We start from the raw sequence: 18,302 nt of genomic DNA on the forward strand, positions 1-18,302 counted from the left end.
AAAATCCTTCTTTCCTTTCCTATCCTGTTATCATGTCTTCCCTTTCTTTCTATTTTCATAATCACGTTCTTTACTGCTTCCAAGTTTGATTTATTTTAATTTTTCACCAAATTTTCATCAGTTTATTTAATTTTTCATAAAATATTTTTCTTCATCTTTTTGTAAGTAATCTCAATGTACCTATTCTCTTATCTTCTCAGAACATCAGCTTCCTGTTTGTTTCTCATTTTTTAAGTTTTCAGATCGCTTTAAGTTTTTTTAGGAGAGTGGAAAAAATATCTTGCCCCTAGTGAGGATCGAACTCACGACCTTGAGATTATGAGACTCACGCGCTGCCTACTGCGCCATCGAGGCTATATACTCTCTCTCTCTCTCTCTCTCTCTCTCTCTCTCTCTCTCTCTCTCTCTCTCTCACCTACTCTCTCTCTCTCTCTCTCTCTCTCTCTCTCTCTCTCTCTCTCTCTCTCTCTCTCTCTCTCTCTCTCTCTCATATTTTAATCATATTCAAATTATCTAATTTCAGAAAGATTATTTAATCCGTTATGTAAATAAACTACGGGGAATTAATTAACATTAAAATACCACAACAAAAAATTTGAGATTAAAAATATTGTTTAATGCTCAGAGGAAAAATTACGAACTGATATTTTGTTAAAGGAAACCGAAAAAAAAGAATAATCTTTTTTGTTTAATGTAGATCAAGCGGAGGCGGGGATGTCGAGGTCTAGTTACTGCGTCTGTCAGTCTGTACGTTGTTTGTACAGTATATAATAACAACTAACATTTATATTAATTTAATGTGGTGTTTGAGAATTGGGCACTTTTATGATTTGATTTCAGTGTCGTGTGTGTCGTGTGTGTGTGTGTGTGTGTGTGTGTGTGTGTGTGTGTGTGTTTTACAAATACCCGTAGTAAGTAGGGATACGCTTATATAACGCCACGACCAAAATCTTCCTTCACTCGCCTGTTTGGAACTGTACCAAACCCAGATGAATTAATACAACGTTCTACAAATTCAGACTCAGGCGTGTAAAGCGACGTTTGTTTACGCGTTTGGGTCGGTAAATAAGTACCCCACGTGTGTTTGGGTCGGTAAATAAGTACCCCACGTGTGTTTGGGTCGGTAAATAAGTACCCCACGTGTGTTTGGGTCGGTAAATAAGTACTTACTGTATGTTTAAGATCTGTAAATAAAGTACTACGTGTGTTTGGGTCGGTAATAAAGTACCCCACGTGTGTTTGGGTCTGTAAATCATTTACGTGTGTTTGGGTCTGTAAATAAGTACCCCACGTGTTGGGTCCTGCCATCATTACGATGTGTTTGGGTCGGTAAATAAGTACCCCACGTGTGTTTGGGTCGGTAAATAAGTACCCCACGTGTGTTTGGGTCGGTAAATAAGTACCCCACGTGTGTTTGGGTCGGTAAATAAGTACCCCACGTGTGTTAATTACTAATTGTGGGAGGTGTGGAAGCTCCTTAATACCTGGCAAGTTAAAGGCTTCGAAAAATGAGAACTGCTCAAAAAAAATGAAAGTAGTTATTTTAGGTTTTTATGTCTATATATTTTTAGGTAATTTGATTTGATATTTTTGAGAAATTTAATTCCTCGCCCTGAGAGACTTCCAACAGTCAGGTCGGGAAAGGTTGGTATTGGAGTGACTAAACAAATTAATTTTGAATCATGTTTTGTTCTCTTTTATCCTCTATTTCTTTCTTCCAGTCTTTTTCTCCTCTTCCTCGCTCCCTCCTCCCTTTACCATTTTCAATACATATTCCACTCTCTATCCTTCAATCTTCCCTCCTCTCCTTCCCATCACGACCATTTCCTCCTCCCTCTCTCACTCCCTCCCAAGAGAGAGTTACAACTTACAAAATCCTAGTTGCATCATCCTCTCTCTCTCTCGCTCTCTCTCTCTCTCTCTCTCTCTCTCACATAATTTAGATAAATAGAAATAGAAATGCATTTTTATAACGTCAATTACATTTGTTTTACGTATTTTCAGGTAAGTGGCAGAGGATGTTTGACAGAGACACAGACGGTAGTAGCAGGAGACACTCACCTGGTGGTAAGTGATTAAATACATTGTTTATGTTTGTCGTTGTTGATTGGTGTAATTTGTGTACGTTGGAAGCATTTTGTTCCATTGTATATATTTGTAGAGTTTATATTACTGTTTAAATTATATATCAAACAGTTGTATCTTGGGAGTTATACTGGGTCGGGTAGTTTACTTGGGGTGAGTTAGCCGATACAGTCTTCCACAGTAGAGCTTTTGTTTACAGAGTTTGAAGGAGTTATTAATGAGGGTGTTGTGTAGGAGGAAAGTATGAGTGTAAGGTAAAGATAAGTATGGAAGACTATCAGTGTCGGGTATGTCATTTTGTGTTTATAAAAAATCACATAAGTCACTCAAAAACAAAAATAACGCTACTCGGGGTGATCGATGATTTTCATGATGAACACTGCGACTCCTGTTGTCTCGGTAGGGTTGTCAAAATCCTTCGTCCGTTGTGTCATATTTTCTCAACACAATTTTGTATAGAATGTTTTTTGAGTGACTGTATTTATGTGTTTTTAAGGTGATGACTCGATGTTTATTGATGGATACAGTCGTTTACCTCTGCCTTGTTTCTTTTAGTGTTGTTTGGGGGTGGATTTGTGTTTTTATTTTAATTTTCGTTTATTTTTCTTTCTTTCGTTATTACCCGTTTCTCTTTATTGTTCATTCGTGTTTGGTTATTTTTTTTTCGTTTCTTCTCTCCTTCGTTATCCTGTTTAGCCCCATGTCTGCACTATCCTCTTCATTCTTCATATTTTCATTCCTTCCCTACTCTCCTCCCCTTACTCTTCTCCTCCACTACACCTGTCTGTTGTGTAAACCTCGTCAAAGGTGTAATTTACTATGAGCGAGGGACATTCACTCACCTGCTTGCAATAAACAAAACCACACCTTGTCTCGTACGCGGTGTCCTTCCTTCCCCTTCCTTCTTTATGTGTGTGTACTTGGGATGTATGTGGTCCCTATGTATATGTGTGTGTATGTTTAGAATATGAATGTATGTTTGTATGTAGGTTTCTGTTTATGTATGTCGACCTGCTTACATGTCACCTTGTGTTGGTAGATGGGTGGATCATCAGACACTCACTTATCGCAGTTTAAGACCGTGGCCTCTCTGACCTACAACTCATTGACTATGCATGTATGTTTAATGGGATTTTAACCACATGTTCTTTATGATGTAGATTATATGTGCTTCTTATTTGATTGGGAGTGCCGTAAACTATATGATGGGATCCTATTTCATTTTGAGGCTAATGGGAGTTACTATGTAATTCTGAGGCTGATGGGGATTTTTTTTTTAAATTTGAAGCAATTTGATGGTTTCTATTTAATTCTGAGACGAGAAAAATCAGGGTTTCTATTTAATTTTGGAGTTAAATGGGATTCCTACTTAATTTTGAGACTAATGGGAATTCCTATTAATTTTGGAGGTAATTGGGAATCCTCCTTTACTCTGAGACTAATCGAAGGGTCCTATTTAATTCAGTAGTTCATAAAGGTTCGTATTTATATATCTATTGGGGACATAATCCTAAAACTAATGGAGATCCTACCTAATCCTGAGACCAAGGGGAATCCTACGTAAACATGGGAGTAGGATGTAAGGAGAGAGAGATAAACAAAAGGAAGATAAATCAGCATAACAAGAAGATAAGATATTTTCTGATCCAATCATCAATAATTTGTTGGTGATTGTAATTATTTTGGGACCATATTTTAGGTGTGTGTGTGTGTGTGTGTGTGTGTGTATGTATGTGTGTGTGTGTGTGTGTGTGTGTGTGTGTATGTGTGTGTGTGTGTGTGTGTGTGTGTGCAAGTGTCTCTCTGTAGATGTGTGCAGAGTTTCTGTTTGCCGTGTGTCTGTGTGTCTGAAATTGGTTCCACAAACTTAGCACTCAGGACAACTCGTTGCTTCTCAATATATAATAATAGTTGGGGGGGATGAAGCCAGGTTACCAATAACAATAAGTCATGGTTATCAATGAGCCAGACATAGTTATGTATTCAAGCAGTGACCCTAGCGAGGAAGGAGATGGGGAAGGAGGGTGGAGTGCGTGGGGGATGGGGGAGGGTGGAAGGAGGAGGGTGGTGTGTGGGGGAATGGGGAAGGTCGAGGAGGGGTGGAGTACGTGGGGGAGAAAGAGGACGGGTAGGGGAATTGTGAAGATAAGGAGGAACGGGATAGGGATGAATTATGTGGGGCGAGGAGGATGAAGAGGGGAGAAGGGATGAATGAGTAGGGGAAAATGATGCGGAAGAGAAGCAAAGGAGGGGGAAGAGGAGGGAGAAGGAATGAAGGGAGGAAGGGAAGAATTGGGTGGGGGAGAAGGAAGAGATGGAGAAAATATAAAGGACAAGAATGGGGAAGATCTTTTGGTAAGAGAGAAAGAAGGGTAAATATTGTGTTGAGAAAAAGGAAAGGAGAAGAGGATGAGTAAGGGATAAGTGGAAGAGTAATGGAAAAGAGAAGTAAGGGGGAGACACACATTAGGGGGTAGTAACTGGTATCGAGCATAAAGGGTCGAGTCATTCCATTTAATATAGTGAAAATACATTCAGGTGAAGACTCTCTCTCTCTCTCTCTCTCTCTCTCTCTCTCTCTCTCTCTCTCTCTCTCTCTCTCTCTCTCTCTCTCTCTCCGATTTTCCTCCTTTACTTCCCTCCCCTCCATCCATTTTCCTCCTTCACGTCTTTCCTCCCTCCTTTCCTCTCCCCATTCACTTTCTGACTACCTACCTCCTTCCACCCCTCTCCCCCTCCCTCCTCCCCCCCCTCCCCTCCCTCCCCTCCCTCTCTCCCCTCCCCTTCCCTCTCTAGTGAGTGTGAGGAGGAGCACTAAACGAAGTGATGAGTGAACCAAGATTACCATTTGTCTATTATCTAAATGAATTGCAGTTTTACGCCATTACTGATATCCTTCAGTGAAAAACCAGGAGTCGAGTTGTAGCGGCTGGGCCCATTACGTACCTGACCGAGCGTGTTAGTGTTGGAATGACGGGAGGTGGGAGTGATGGTTGACGATGGAAGGAGGAGAGGGAATAGAATGAGGGAGACAGGAGTGATGGAGGAGAATGGGAAATAGAATGAGGGAGACAGGAATGGTGGTGATGATGGAAGGAGAATGGGGAATAGAATGATAGGATAATGGAAAGAGTACTAAATTGAAGGACATAGGAACGTCAATAAGAAGCAGTGTATGTAGCAAGAGGGTAGCAGTGGTTCTCTTCCTCTTCCTCCTATTTCTTCTCTTCCTCCTCCTCTTCTTCCTCCTCTTCGGCACTGTGGCCCAACTCGACCTTGGCCAGCCACCACCAACACCTCGCCCCAGCAAGAAATAGATGTGGTCGTAGCTAACACGTACTGTCTCGTAAGTAACCACACCACCACCACCACAACAACAACCACCCGCCACCACAACCACCACCCAGCACCCTACACACCACCACCCGCCACCACAACAACCACCCAGCACCATACACACCACCCACACCACCACCACAACCACCCCGCCACCACAACAACAACCACCCGCCACCACAACCACCACCCAGCACCAGCACACACCACCACACCACAACCACCCGCCACCACAACAACAACCACCCCGCCACCACAACCACCACCCAGCACCATACACACCCACCACACCACAGCCACCCGCCACCACAACAGCAACCACCCGCCACCACAACAAGCAGCCACCCACCTCCACAACCACCACCCTACACACACACCACCACAACCACCACCCTCCAAACACAACCACCACCATAACACATCACCACCACCACAACAACAACCACCACCCACCACCACAACCACCACCCACCACCACCGACACCACCCACCACCACCACAACCACCACCCACCACCACAGCCTATCACCGCCACCCACAATACCACCCTACACACCACCACAACCACCACCCTACAAACACAACCACCACCATAACACACACCACCACTACAACAACAACAGCCGCGCCACCACAACAGCAACCACCCACCACCACAACAACCACCCCACCACCACAACAACCACCCCACCACCACAACAACCCACACCTCCCACAGCCACCCACCTCCACAACCACCCACACCTCCACAACCACCCCACCTCCCACAACAACCACCCCACCTCCCCAGCCACCCCACCTCCCACAACCACCCACCTCCACAACCACCACCCACCACCACAGCAACCACCCCACCACCACAACCTCTCTCCACCCACCACCGCAACAACCACCCACCACCACAACAACCACCCACCCACCACAACAACCACCCACCACCACCACAACAACCACCACCACAGCCAACCACCACCACAGCACCAGCCACCACCACAACCACCACCCTCACCCACCACCACTCACTTACCACCACAACAACCACCCACCACCACAACAACCACCCACCACCACAACAACCACCCACCACCACAACAACCACCCACCACCACAACAACCACCCACCACCACAACCACCGCCCACCACCACCACCGTCACCACCACAAAAAACACACACCACACACCCCCACAACCACTACCCACCTCCCTACACACACACACACACACCTCCAGCAACAACATTATTATTCATTAAAGGAGTATGTTTGAGACGGTAGTAACAGGAGAGGAACTAGTCTAGGGCTGTGTTTGTGTCGTGTGTATGTTAATGTAAACACAAACACAGCCACAAACTGCAGCACATTAGTAAACATTAGTTGAAAATGTCTCTTGAGATCATAGGATTGGAGACTTAGTTAATTTACAAGTTTCTTTGATGATAAACAAACTTAATTCTGAATTTCTGTTAAGTGTGTATTTTAATAAGACAAACAGTACTGCTACAGTCGCTCGGGGCCTTATACAACAGTGTCTGAAACTATAGACTTGAGGATTTAACCCAACCGAGGAGTTTGTCTGTGAATAATTCGGACAACACTTTTATTTGTGGTGGGGTTTTGTGTGTGTGTGTGGGGGTGGGTTGTGTATATGGGGGGTTGTGTGTGGGGCTTGTGTGTATGTGGGGAAGGTTGCGTGTGTGGGGGTTTCTGTGTTTTTGTGTTAGGATTGCGTGTGTGTGTGTGTAGGGGGGCGTTGTGTGAACGAAGACATTTGAGACCATAGACTTGTGCACTAAAACATTGAGGAGTCTCTGTGAAGGAAAGCGGACATAACCCCTGTTTGTGTGTTTGTCTTCTCACAAACTTAGACAAAACAACAACATTATAAATGAAATAATGTTGTTGATAATAGAAGTGTGTGTGTGTGTGTGTGTGTGTGTGTGTGTGTGTGTGTGTGTGTGTGTGTGTGTGTGTGTGTGTGTGTGTGTGTGTGTGTGTGTGTGTGTGTGTGTGTGTGTGCGTGTGTGTGTGTGTGTATGTGTGTGTGTGTGTATGTGTGTGTGTGTGTGTGTGTGTGTGTGTCGCATACCTCGTCAGTGGTGTATTGTTCGCCAGTAAAATATTGGGTTCACATTCGCGGTGTCATTAAATGTTGAGTAATATTCAGTTTATCTTATTATTAAATTATTATTATTATTATTATTAGTGGTAGTAGTAGTAGAAAAAATAAATAATGACAATTTATTTTATTATTTTTTGTTTTTATTACTTTTTAATTACTTTTTTTGCTGGACAACTCTTACTCCATATTAAAAGCAAGCCAGTTTGGTCTTCACCTCCCCCCCCTCCCTCTCTCCCACACCCTTCCCCTCACCCCTTCCCCCTCCCTCCCTGTCCTCCAGCCTCCAATAATCACACTATTTAATCGCAGGTAATTAAACTCAGGTGTGTGTTGAATGCCTCTGAAGTAGTTTCTTAACAGGAGGGGTCGAGAAAAACTCCTGCCTCTTGGTGATTAAATGCTTGTTTTGGTTGAATCTAAATGCGTGTTTGTGTTGGATGCATTTATACCTGGGCCGCCTATCTGGGTATTTACCAAACGGCAGCGGGCCCAGCAGCTCACCATGCAGGGAATTGCAATATTAAACCCTCCTGGTGATTGCCTAACGTGCTGCAGACAATGGTTCTCTTTAGAGGGTTTTGTTTTTTGTTTACCTTCGTAGTTTATCCGGGTCTCTCTCTCTCTCTCTCTCTCTCTCTCTCTCTCTCTCTCTCTCTCTCTCTCTACACAAGATAGTTTTCGGCAGCGTGGGGCTACACTCGGGACAATGGAATTTTAACGAACGAACACGCGTATCGGAGAAATCTCAAATATTCTGATACATTGCGTTTGTTATATTGACTCCGGCAAGCTGTAGGGGCGAAAATGTTGAAGGCGGAGTATCTTGTGTATGCCACTCCGCAGTGTATATTCATCAGTGCCTTCGGTATTGCAAGTCACAGTTGATACCTCCTGTGATTGAGATGCATCCGTGTGTGTGTGTGTGTGTGTGTGTGTGTGTGTGTGTGTGTGTGTGTGGTCTAGAGCTGTTTTGGGTATTGCATCAGTGTGTATGTTTGTGTGAGAGAGTACCACTGTTCTTAAGAGCTACTGTGTATATGTGTAAACCAATGGTATATTTATTTTATATTTAATTATTTTGTTCGTTGTTTTTTTTGTGTGTTGCTTTGTTTTATCAGAAGTCATAACCTAACAGGGTCGTATCAGGAGTTAATAATAATGAGTAATATATTGATTTGGGATTATGTTTGTTTGTTGGTAAAGTTGTTGTTGATAATGTGTATATGGGATTAAAAAAATAAATAAACAGTGTCATACCAACTCCATCCTCTACCAATGACCGATAAACGTCTTCTGTACGCTGACCAATCATCGTTCAAAGTCTTAGTGTTCACGAACCAATCAACCACGCGAGGCTATCTACACTCTTGACTAATCACCGCCAAGGAATTATTCTGAATCCGACCAATCTCCTCTCACAGCCACAAACGTTCCCTTCACCCTACCCTCTACCTCACCCTCTCTCACCTCTTCCTCCCTTCACCCTTCTCTCCCCTCACCCCTCTCCCCTCCTCACCCCTTCCCCCTTTTCTCTCTCTCCCCTCCTCCCTCCTCACCCCTTCCCCCCTATTCTCCCCCTCCCCTCTCCCCATCACCCCTCCCAGTATCTGACCACTCACCGACCAGATAATGCTTGTGCACTAACCAATCACCACCCAGAAACCAGCCTCACTACGTGCCTTCACCACTTTCCTCCTCATCGTCCCCCAGACACAATTCCCTCCGTCAGCACTTACAAGGCGTGGAGTGGAGCGGCCATTACCTTCGTCAGTAGCGACTCAGCACCTCCACCTGCCCTCCACACGCTTCAAGAAGGACCCCGGGGAGCTGGAAGGGGGAAATAAAAAGCGCTCACTTCTTCAGGAGGAGGAGGAGAAGGACGTGTCAAAACTGGTGGGGTGAAGTTTGTCGTCAATAGGTTCCTGAAGGTGCAGGTGTAGGGTCTCTTATTTAGGTGGTGAGATAGAGAGACAGATAGAGAAAGAGACAAGAGAAAAATGAAAAAAAAATACAATAGAAAAGAGAGTTATAGTGACAGAAGGAGACAATGGAAAAGAGAGATAGTGACAGGCAGAGAAATTGAGAAAGACAGATGGAGGGAGAGAGAAAGAGAGAGAGAGCAGTCTTATATACTGTACATATTTTTCGATATGTGACTTTTCTTATTTTTCGTCGACCAGATTATATTTCCAGAAGAACATATAACTGCCAAAATTTGCATAAACTCTCTCTCTCTCTCTCTCTCTCTCTCTCTCCTCTCTCTCTCTCTCCTCTCTCTCTCTCTCTCTCCAGAGCAGGTAATTGCCACACCTCAATTTATTGCCTTCCTACCGGGATGGTTATAAATAAATGATTAATTGATTTTTGTTTGATTATAGCGCCCCCCAGCCCTGGCCTACCCGGCCCCCTCCCAGCCCCTCAAACCACATCTCTCTCCAGTCCTCTCCCAGCCCTTTCTCTCAGCCCTCACTCTCACTCAGCCCTCTCTTCAGCCTTTCCCCCTTAGGTCGTACTTTCAGCTCTTAACCCCCAGCCATTTTCACAAACCCCTCCCCTAGCCCTCGTCTCTTGCCTCTTCGAGCCCTCTCTGGTAACTCCCCTCTAGCCCTTATCCCTCTTCTTTAACCCTCTCCCTCAGCCCTTTTCTCTCGCAATTCAGCCCCTTTATCTAGCTCTTTTATCTAGTCCTTTTCTTTAGTTCTTTTCTTCAGTCCTTTTCTTCAGCCCTTATCCCCAGCCCCCTTCTCTAGCCATCTGCCTCAGCCCTCTCCTTGTCTACCCCTTTTATCTACCCCTTTTCTTCAACCCCTTTTTAGCCCTTTTTTCTAACCCTCTTCCTGAGCCCCGTTCTCTGCCCTCTCCTCAGAAAACATAATTTAACATCACACAAAGTTATTTCCCAAGTGACCGAAACTCTTATTTATTTTTATTTGCTTACTAGTGATTTTTGTTCCCATCTTGACGTTTAGGCTTTGATAACCTATTTATGTATATCTGTTTATTTATTAATCTGTTATTCATTTATTCATTCATTTATTTGATAATTTAATTTATAGTATATTTATTTATGACTTAATGAATGCCTTAATTATGCATCCAATAATGTGTTCGTGTTGTGTTTGATTATTTAACAGAGGAAAGTGTTACGATATTGGACACTAAATTAATTTAATCTAACTTAAAATAACCTAACCTAACTTCAGCTAACCCAGCCTAACTTAAAGTAACTTAGGCTAATCTAATCTAACATAACCTGACTTAACCTCACCCCACCCCACCTCACCCCACCCCACACTACCCCACCCCACACCACCCCATCCCACCACACACTACCCCACCTCACCACCCTACACCACACATCATCATCACATATCCCACCAGTTTTAGCCAACAATTCCTCGATCACTTCGCTAATGAACTTTTAATCTCTCAGTTTATAGCCGAAACATGATACACTTTTTTTACCACTTTCATGTGCAAGGTGTAAGTTGATTATTGGATTTAGGTGGGGAAAAAATAGAGTAATTCTTTCCCCTGGAGTTCAAAAGGGAAAATATTGTAACGTGTTATTGGGTACTGATAGGAATGAACGGGGGAAAAAATTATTATTAGCCCCAGCAATACATGTGTACTTTCGTTGGCTGTGTGTGTGTGGGTTATATGACCCTTAGCTGGTGTGTTTGATGCTTGATTAATTACAGGTTGGATCTCTCTCTCTCTCTCTCTCTCTCTCTCTCTCTCTCTCTCTCTCTCTCTCTCTCTCTCTCTCTCTCTCTCTCTCTCTCTCTCTCTCTCTCTTCTCTTTTTATTTCTTTCGCTCTCTCTCTTTTTCTCTCTCTCTCTCTGAAATAATGAGGGTAATCACCATGGTTTGTTTACTCGTGAAAAGTGGACACAGGAAAGTACCACCAGAGGGAAGTACACAGTTGAGGTAATGTGTTCCTACTCCCCCCGAGGTAACCCGTGTCTCCAAACGGCCAACCTATATGACCTACAACAAACCTATCCACCAATCACGTCCGTCGTTACACAACCAATACCCATTCATTCATAGTCATACTACTACTGTGACGTTGCCGTTTTTAGCTACAATAGGGAAGTGACAAAGGAAAGTGTACACAGGGAAGTACCGCTAGAGGGAAGTGCCCATGTAAAGATTATCTAGAGATTTAGCTACAAGAGGAAAGTGTACACAGGGAAGTGCCGCTAGAGGGAAGTGCCCATGTAAAGATTATCTAGAGATTTAGCTACAAGAGGAAAGTGTACACAGGGAAGTGCCGCTAGAGGGAAGTGCCCATGTAAAGATTATCTAGAGATTTAGCTACAAGAGGAAAGTGTACACAGGGAAGTGCCGCTAGATGGAAGTGCCCATGTAAAGATTATCTAGAGATTTAGCTACAAGAGGAAAGTGTACACAGGGAAGTGCCGCTAGAGGGAAGTGCCCATGTAAAGATTATCTAGAGATTTATGCAAGAGAAGCATGCAGGGAAGTGCCGCCAGAGAAGTGCCCGTAAAGATTATCTAGGGTGCTTCTGAAGAGAGAAAGTGTACACAAGGAAGTGCCGCCAGAGATGCCCATGTAAGGTATCTGAGATTTGGCTACAAGAGAGAAAGCGTACACAGGGAAGTGCCCATGTAAAGATTATCTAGAGATTTAGCTACAAGAGGAAAGTGTACACAGGGAAGTGCCGCTAGAGGGAAGTGCCCATGTAAAGATTATCTAGAGATTTAGCTACAAGAGGAAAGTGTACACAGGGAAGTGCCGCCAGGGGGAAATGACATACCGTCCCAGGAGGGTGCCTAGGAGCCAAGACACAAGACGGATGCTGTTCACAACCTCATCTCACTCTGGATGATGAATTGCCCTGAGTTCCAGCATCCTGTTCTGTGTGTGTGTTTGTGTGTGTGTGTGTGTGTGTGTGTGTGTTTGTGTGTGTGTGTGTGTTTATTTATTCATGACTACCTGTTAGCTGCTTCTCATTATCCGTTTTCTGTCAGGGTCAGTTTGTGTACCTGTGTTTATAGTTGGTTGTGACTTCGATAGGTGAATGGTCTGTGTTTTGTTGCGTATGGTCACTGTATGTGTGTTGATAATTTTTTTAATATGTATAGTTCTTGTTAACAGCCTTTATCGTTACTCTTTCCTCCTTCTCCTTCTTCCTTTTCTTCTTCCTCCTCCTCTTCTTACTCCTCCTCTTCCCCCTCCTCTTACTCCTCCTCTTCCCCCTCCTCTTAGCACCACGTTCTCCTACTGTCACCCTTTATTTGTCTACCCCACACCCCTTTTTATCTCACTTGTCCATTCCATAATCCACTCTCCTTTTATTCACTACATTTTTCCACTGTTCCACATCTTCATTCCTCTTCCATCTCTCTCCATCCACACCATTGCCTCCCTTCGCCCCTACGTTCACCCCCATCCACCGTATTCTCCCCCTCCACTTCCCTTTTCTTGTCTCCTCTCCTTATCCATTTCTCTTTTGCCCTATCTCCAACCTCCTCATCCTCCCCCACCTCCCTCCTCCCACCTTCCTCCCCACCCCCCCTTCCTCCCACCCCCCTTCCCATCTCCCTTCTCCCCACCACCTCCCCTCCTTCCCTTCTCCTCCCTCCTCTCCACCTCACTCCTCCCCCAACTCCCTCTCACCTCTCCCCACCTCCTCCTCCGTCTCCCTACTTCCCTTACCTCCTTCCCCTCCTCCTCCACCTCATACTCCTCCCTCACCTCCTTCTCCTCCCTCTCCTCCGCCTCCCGACCCTCTCCCTCCTCCCACCACCTCATCCCTAGGGGGAAGAGGTCATTCCAATTAATCAAATCCTTAATTGAAACTTCAGGCAGGTGAGAAGGTGTCGGACACTCAGGTAGTAGTGAACCGGGGAGCATCTCATCTCCGGGATGCTGCTGAGGAGGATCTTGTAGAATCTTGGGTGTGATTGTCTCTGGATGAAGGGGAGAGATAATGAGAGGTTGCCTTAAGATGGTGAGATAATCTGATGGTGTTGAGAGATTAGGGTGAGATAAAATTAAGTTGTTTGGTTGTGAAGGTGATATATTCAGAGGTTATCTTAAGTTGGTGAGATACTGAGATTGTTTAGAGATACAGGTGAGATATACTGAGATTGTTTAGAGATACAGGTGAGATATACTGAGATTGTTTAGAGATACAGGTGAGATATACTGAGACTGTTTAGAGATACAGGTGAGATATACTGAGATTGTTTAGAGATACAGGTGAGATATACTGAGACTGTTTAGAGATACAGGTGAGATATACTGAGACTGTTTAGAGATACAGGTGAGATATACTGAGACTGTTTAGAGATACAGGTGAGATATACTGAGACTGTTTAGAGATACAGGTGAGATATACTGAGACTGTTTAGAGATACAGGTTAGAGATAATAAGAATTCGTCTTAAGAAGGTGAGATAATCTTAGGTTATATTAACATGGAGGCGAAAGAATCAGGAGAAATTAAACAGAGAGAGACCTTATTAATTGTCATAAGCCAAGATGGATGGTAAGATATTTTGAGCATACGAGAGAAACTTAAAGTAAACCTCAGGTAATGCAACTGTGTTAAGGCAAATGTTAGATGACGTAAGGTTGTCTAGGGAGGAAAGTAAGGTTGTCTAGGGAGGAAAGTAAGGTTGTCTAGGGAGGAAAGTAAGGTTGTCGAGGGAGGAAAGTAAGGTTGTCTAAGAAGGAAAGTAAGGTTGTCTAGGGAGGAAAGTAAGGTTGTCTAGGGAGGAAAGTAAGGTTGTCTAGGGAGGAAAGTAAGGTTGTCTAAGAAGGAAAGTAAGGTTGTCTAGGGAGGAAAGTAAGGTTGTCTAGGGAGGAAAGTAAGGTTGTCTAGGGAGGAAAGTAAGGTTGTCTAGGGAGGAAAGTAAGGTTGTCTAGGGAGGAAAGTAAGGTTGTCTGAGTTTGTTGTAAGTTGTTATATAAGGGTAATCGTATGGCAGGAAGGAAGGTTAGAATTAGTATGGAATAATTGTAAGGTTTTTGGAATTGGAGGAAGGGGAGGAGGGGAAGAAAGAGAGAAAATAATGGAGGATGGGAAAGGAGGGAAGAAGCAATGGGGGAGGTAGGGGGGGGAGAAAGAAGAGAAGATGGAGATAGGGAGGAGAATGTAGGAGGAGAGGAAGGCACATATACTGTATACGTATGTGTGTTTGTGTCTGTCTTTGTCATGATCTATTTACGCCTGTGTGTGTGTGTGTGTGTGTGTGTGTGTGTGTGTGTGTGTGGTGTAATGGTCAGCATGCTCGCCTCGCAAGCGAGCGGACCTGGGTTCGATCCCCGGGCAGGGTGAAGCTATGGGCAAGTTTCTTTACGCCATTTGCCGCTGTCTACCCAGCAGTAATTGGGAACCTGGATGTTAATGGATTTGCGAATCGTGTTCCGGGGTAATGGTTAGCCAGTGCAGTTGGCGAGTTGTCCGGTCTTCTCGGATTATTCCTTGACACTGGGTCATGCAGCTCGTTAACTTAAGTTGAGGTTCTTGTGTTGGCGACAGCTTCTACACCTTAAACAAATTCACGGTTAGGTGGCCCTTAGGCCAGCCATGCTCGTTACACGAAGGGCAACCATTCTGTATGTATGTATGTATGTATGTATCTTGATAAAATCACACGGGAAATGGAAACAACGGAGTATCTAGCTTTTGTCTTTATTCAAGACATCTTCAGAGGATTTACATGAAATATGTATGTATGTATAACTACCGCCCTTATCCACGTAAGTCATTAATACCTTTCAAGAACGCTTTGGATTCCACCTACGGATTTTCCTCTTAGTTTTCACAGACACCCCCCCTCTCCTGCCTCCCTCCCAGGTTATCACCCCTCTAAAGCCACTAACAATTTAGATATAAAGTTATTATTATTATTATTATTATTATTATTATTATTATTGTTATTATTATTATTGTTATTATTATTATTATAGTTATTATTATTATTATAACATCCACCTTCTATCCACCCACTCCACCCTCCACTCTACCTTTACCTCCACCTTCACCCTCCAACGCACCCCACCCTCCACCCTCTCCACACCATACATCACCCACCCACCCCATCTTCCATCCTCCCCTCTTTCCACCCTCCCCTATACCCTACACCCTCCACCCACACTCCACCCCGCCCTCCACCCACCCCACCCTCCACCCACTCCACCCTCAGCCCACCTCTCCCTCAGCCCACCCTACCCTCCACAGCTTCCCCTGGACCAAGCAGCCACCAAGTCTTTGAGTTAATCAATAGCCTGACTATCTCTTCCCCTGATGGTCTTCTGATGGGCACCGCGCCACTGTCACCCCGCCTGATGGGGTCGTTAAGGCCACGTTTAAGGTGCAGGAGGTGGAGGTGTGAGGCTGGGGAGGGAGGGAAGCTGGAGGAAAAGGAAGGGAGTCGGAGGTAGTTGCTGGGATGGTTTGGTAGGAGGAAGATGGCAAGGGAAGACGGGGGCAGGCTGAAGGGGAGGAGGAGGAGGAGGTTGGAAGGATGGGTTTGGAGAGGGAAGGGGACTGGAGAGGAGGAGGATTCGGTGATCATTGGAGGGATGGTTTGGTAGGAAGAGGTTGGAAGGAGGAAGTGTTGGTGATTAGCGGGACGAAGGAAGGAGAGGGAGAGGTGATGGTTACAAGGGGGGGTTGTGGAGGGAGACAAGTTGGAGGAGGAGGAGGAGGTGTAGAGAGTCTGGTTTGAGGAGTAGTAGGAGGAGGAGGAGTGTATAGATGTTGGAGTGAGTTGGTGAGAGAAAAATATTGTTTTGACGAGAAGAAAAAGAGAGGAAGGAAGGGAACGGGACGGAAGGAAGGGGAGGCGGTGGGTAAGGAATTGTGTATAGAAGACATGGATCATTGTGATAAAGGAGAGAGAGAGAGAGAGAGAGAGGTAACAGTAGCTGACATAGACGTGACTCCTCAACAGCGCCTGGCTTTCCGTCTCTGCTCCCGTAATACTACCTTCTTGAGTGTTACGCCTGACGAACGTTCGCCCGTCTTTTGTGAACATTAGGGCTGGAATTGTTTTTATGATGGGACAAAATCAAACAAAATATAATAGTGTCCCATAACTTTAGCTGTTGTAGATTATAATACTGTATACAGTATATCATTGTTGCTCTATTAATGAACAAATGATAAATAGGTAACAATATTGAAGTTAATAATGATAATAATACCTGTAGTAATAGTAAGAATTATATCTAATTACGTAATATATAGTAATAACGGTAATAGTAACTATGATTAAATTAAGGTAATATTACTACTACTAATAATAACGTGATTAATGATAAGATACGGCAGACTCTCTCTACACATCAAGCAGGGACGAGGCTGATGATCTAACAATGGAATTTTATTTTGTGTATCTGATTTTCCCGTTGAAGTCAATTTATATTTGTTGATTGTGTGATGGACTTTATTGGGATGAACCCTGTCTAATGTCTGTCCGTCTACTCTACCCGTCCAATTTTCATGAGCCTGTTAAATTTTGTGATTGGCGTGTCTGTTTTTGTTGTGGGGACAAGGGGATGAGAGGGAGTATTTCTTTTTTAATGAGAGGGGCAAATGTATAATAATACTCTCCCTCGATGCCTTGTACACACTATTCTCACCCTGGCCACGTACTCGTCCAGGCCTCAGTCACCCTTGCTACCTGGAGAACCTCGAGACATCAAACGCTCCTGTGTATTTGTTGGTGTATGTTCTTTGCGTGTACGTATAATTGTTGGTATGTAAGTATTTTTTTGGTTTTCTCTGTATGTTTTGTGTGTATGGATGTGGACCTACCCTCTTCCTACGTGGTCCTCCTCTTCTCTTCTGCCTTTTACCTCTTTCCCTCAATTTGAATCGGAAAAAGAAGTTACCAATTTCCAGCATTTCGTCTCTTGAATAGGTAAAATTAACCCCCATTCAACTAGGAAATATTTATGACGTCACATTTCTCAGTGTTGTCAGTGTCCCATTTGAATAGAAGAGTTTAAGGAACTTTTACCCCCCTAGTGTTTCAGTTCCTCACGTTTACCCTCCGCAAGTGTCATAATATTCCAGCACTGGTACTGCCCGCCTTTACCCCCTTTGACTCAGTTCGAAGTTGAAAAGTTTTGATTTAAGGAACTTTCACCCCAAAAGACTTGAGGTTAATGGTATCAACCCTTCCTTAAAAAAGTTCAATATTTCGCCCTTGCTCTCTGGTTTCCTTACCCCCTTTGATACAGTATAAAATTGGGAAGTTTTAATTTAAGGTCTAGCCGCTGGTGTTTGAGGATCTCGCGTCTGCTCGCCTTCATAGAGTGAAAATTTACCCCCAGCGATTTAGTTTTTGGATCTAATCTAAATCACAAAGTTTTAATTTAAGACGTTCCAGCCAGTGGTTTTCGGTGTCTCGTGTCTACCATCGCCAGTAAAAAATAATATATAGTGCCTGCTGTCTCGTGTCATTCTCTCTCTCTGACATAATATAAATGGAAAAGTTTTTAAAAGATGATTCATTTTGTAGTCTTCCGTCCGTCTGTCTTCCATAATATTGTGAAATGTAGCGAATGTCGTACTTTTCTAACCCAATTTAAGTTGAAAAAGTTTTAATATATTGTAATGTCATCCGGTGGTCTCGCCTCTACACACTATTAGATAGGGTGCCGTGGTGGAGTGGCTATATCACTGGCCTGGCACTCCCGTGGTTCCTGGTTTGAGCCTCTGTTGAAGTGATTGTTGGTGATGATGTCTGGTGTGAGTCAGTACTAGCAGTATACA

At 44.0% G+C, this 18,302-nt stretch overlaps 1 non-coding gene across 1 annotated transcript; it reads right to left on the bottom strand.

Moving 5' to 3' along the window:
• Nucleotides 1-281: 281 nt before the first annotated feature.
• Nucleotides 282-354, bottom strand: Trnam-cau. The gene has a single exon. It is a non-coding gene; the product is annotated as a tRNA-Met (tRNA).
• Nucleotides 355-18,302: the final 17,948 nt, after the last annotated feature.

The sequence above is a fragment of the Homarus americanus genome, unplaced genomic scaffold, assembly GCF_018991925.1.
Source record: "Homarus americanus isolate GMGI-L3 unplaced genomic scaffold, GMGI_Hamer_2.0 scaffold45737, whole genome shotgun sequence".
Classification (NCBI taxonomy): domain Eukaryota; kingdom Metazoa; phylum Arthropoda; class Malacostraca; order Decapoda; family Nephropidae; genus Homarus; species Homarus americanus.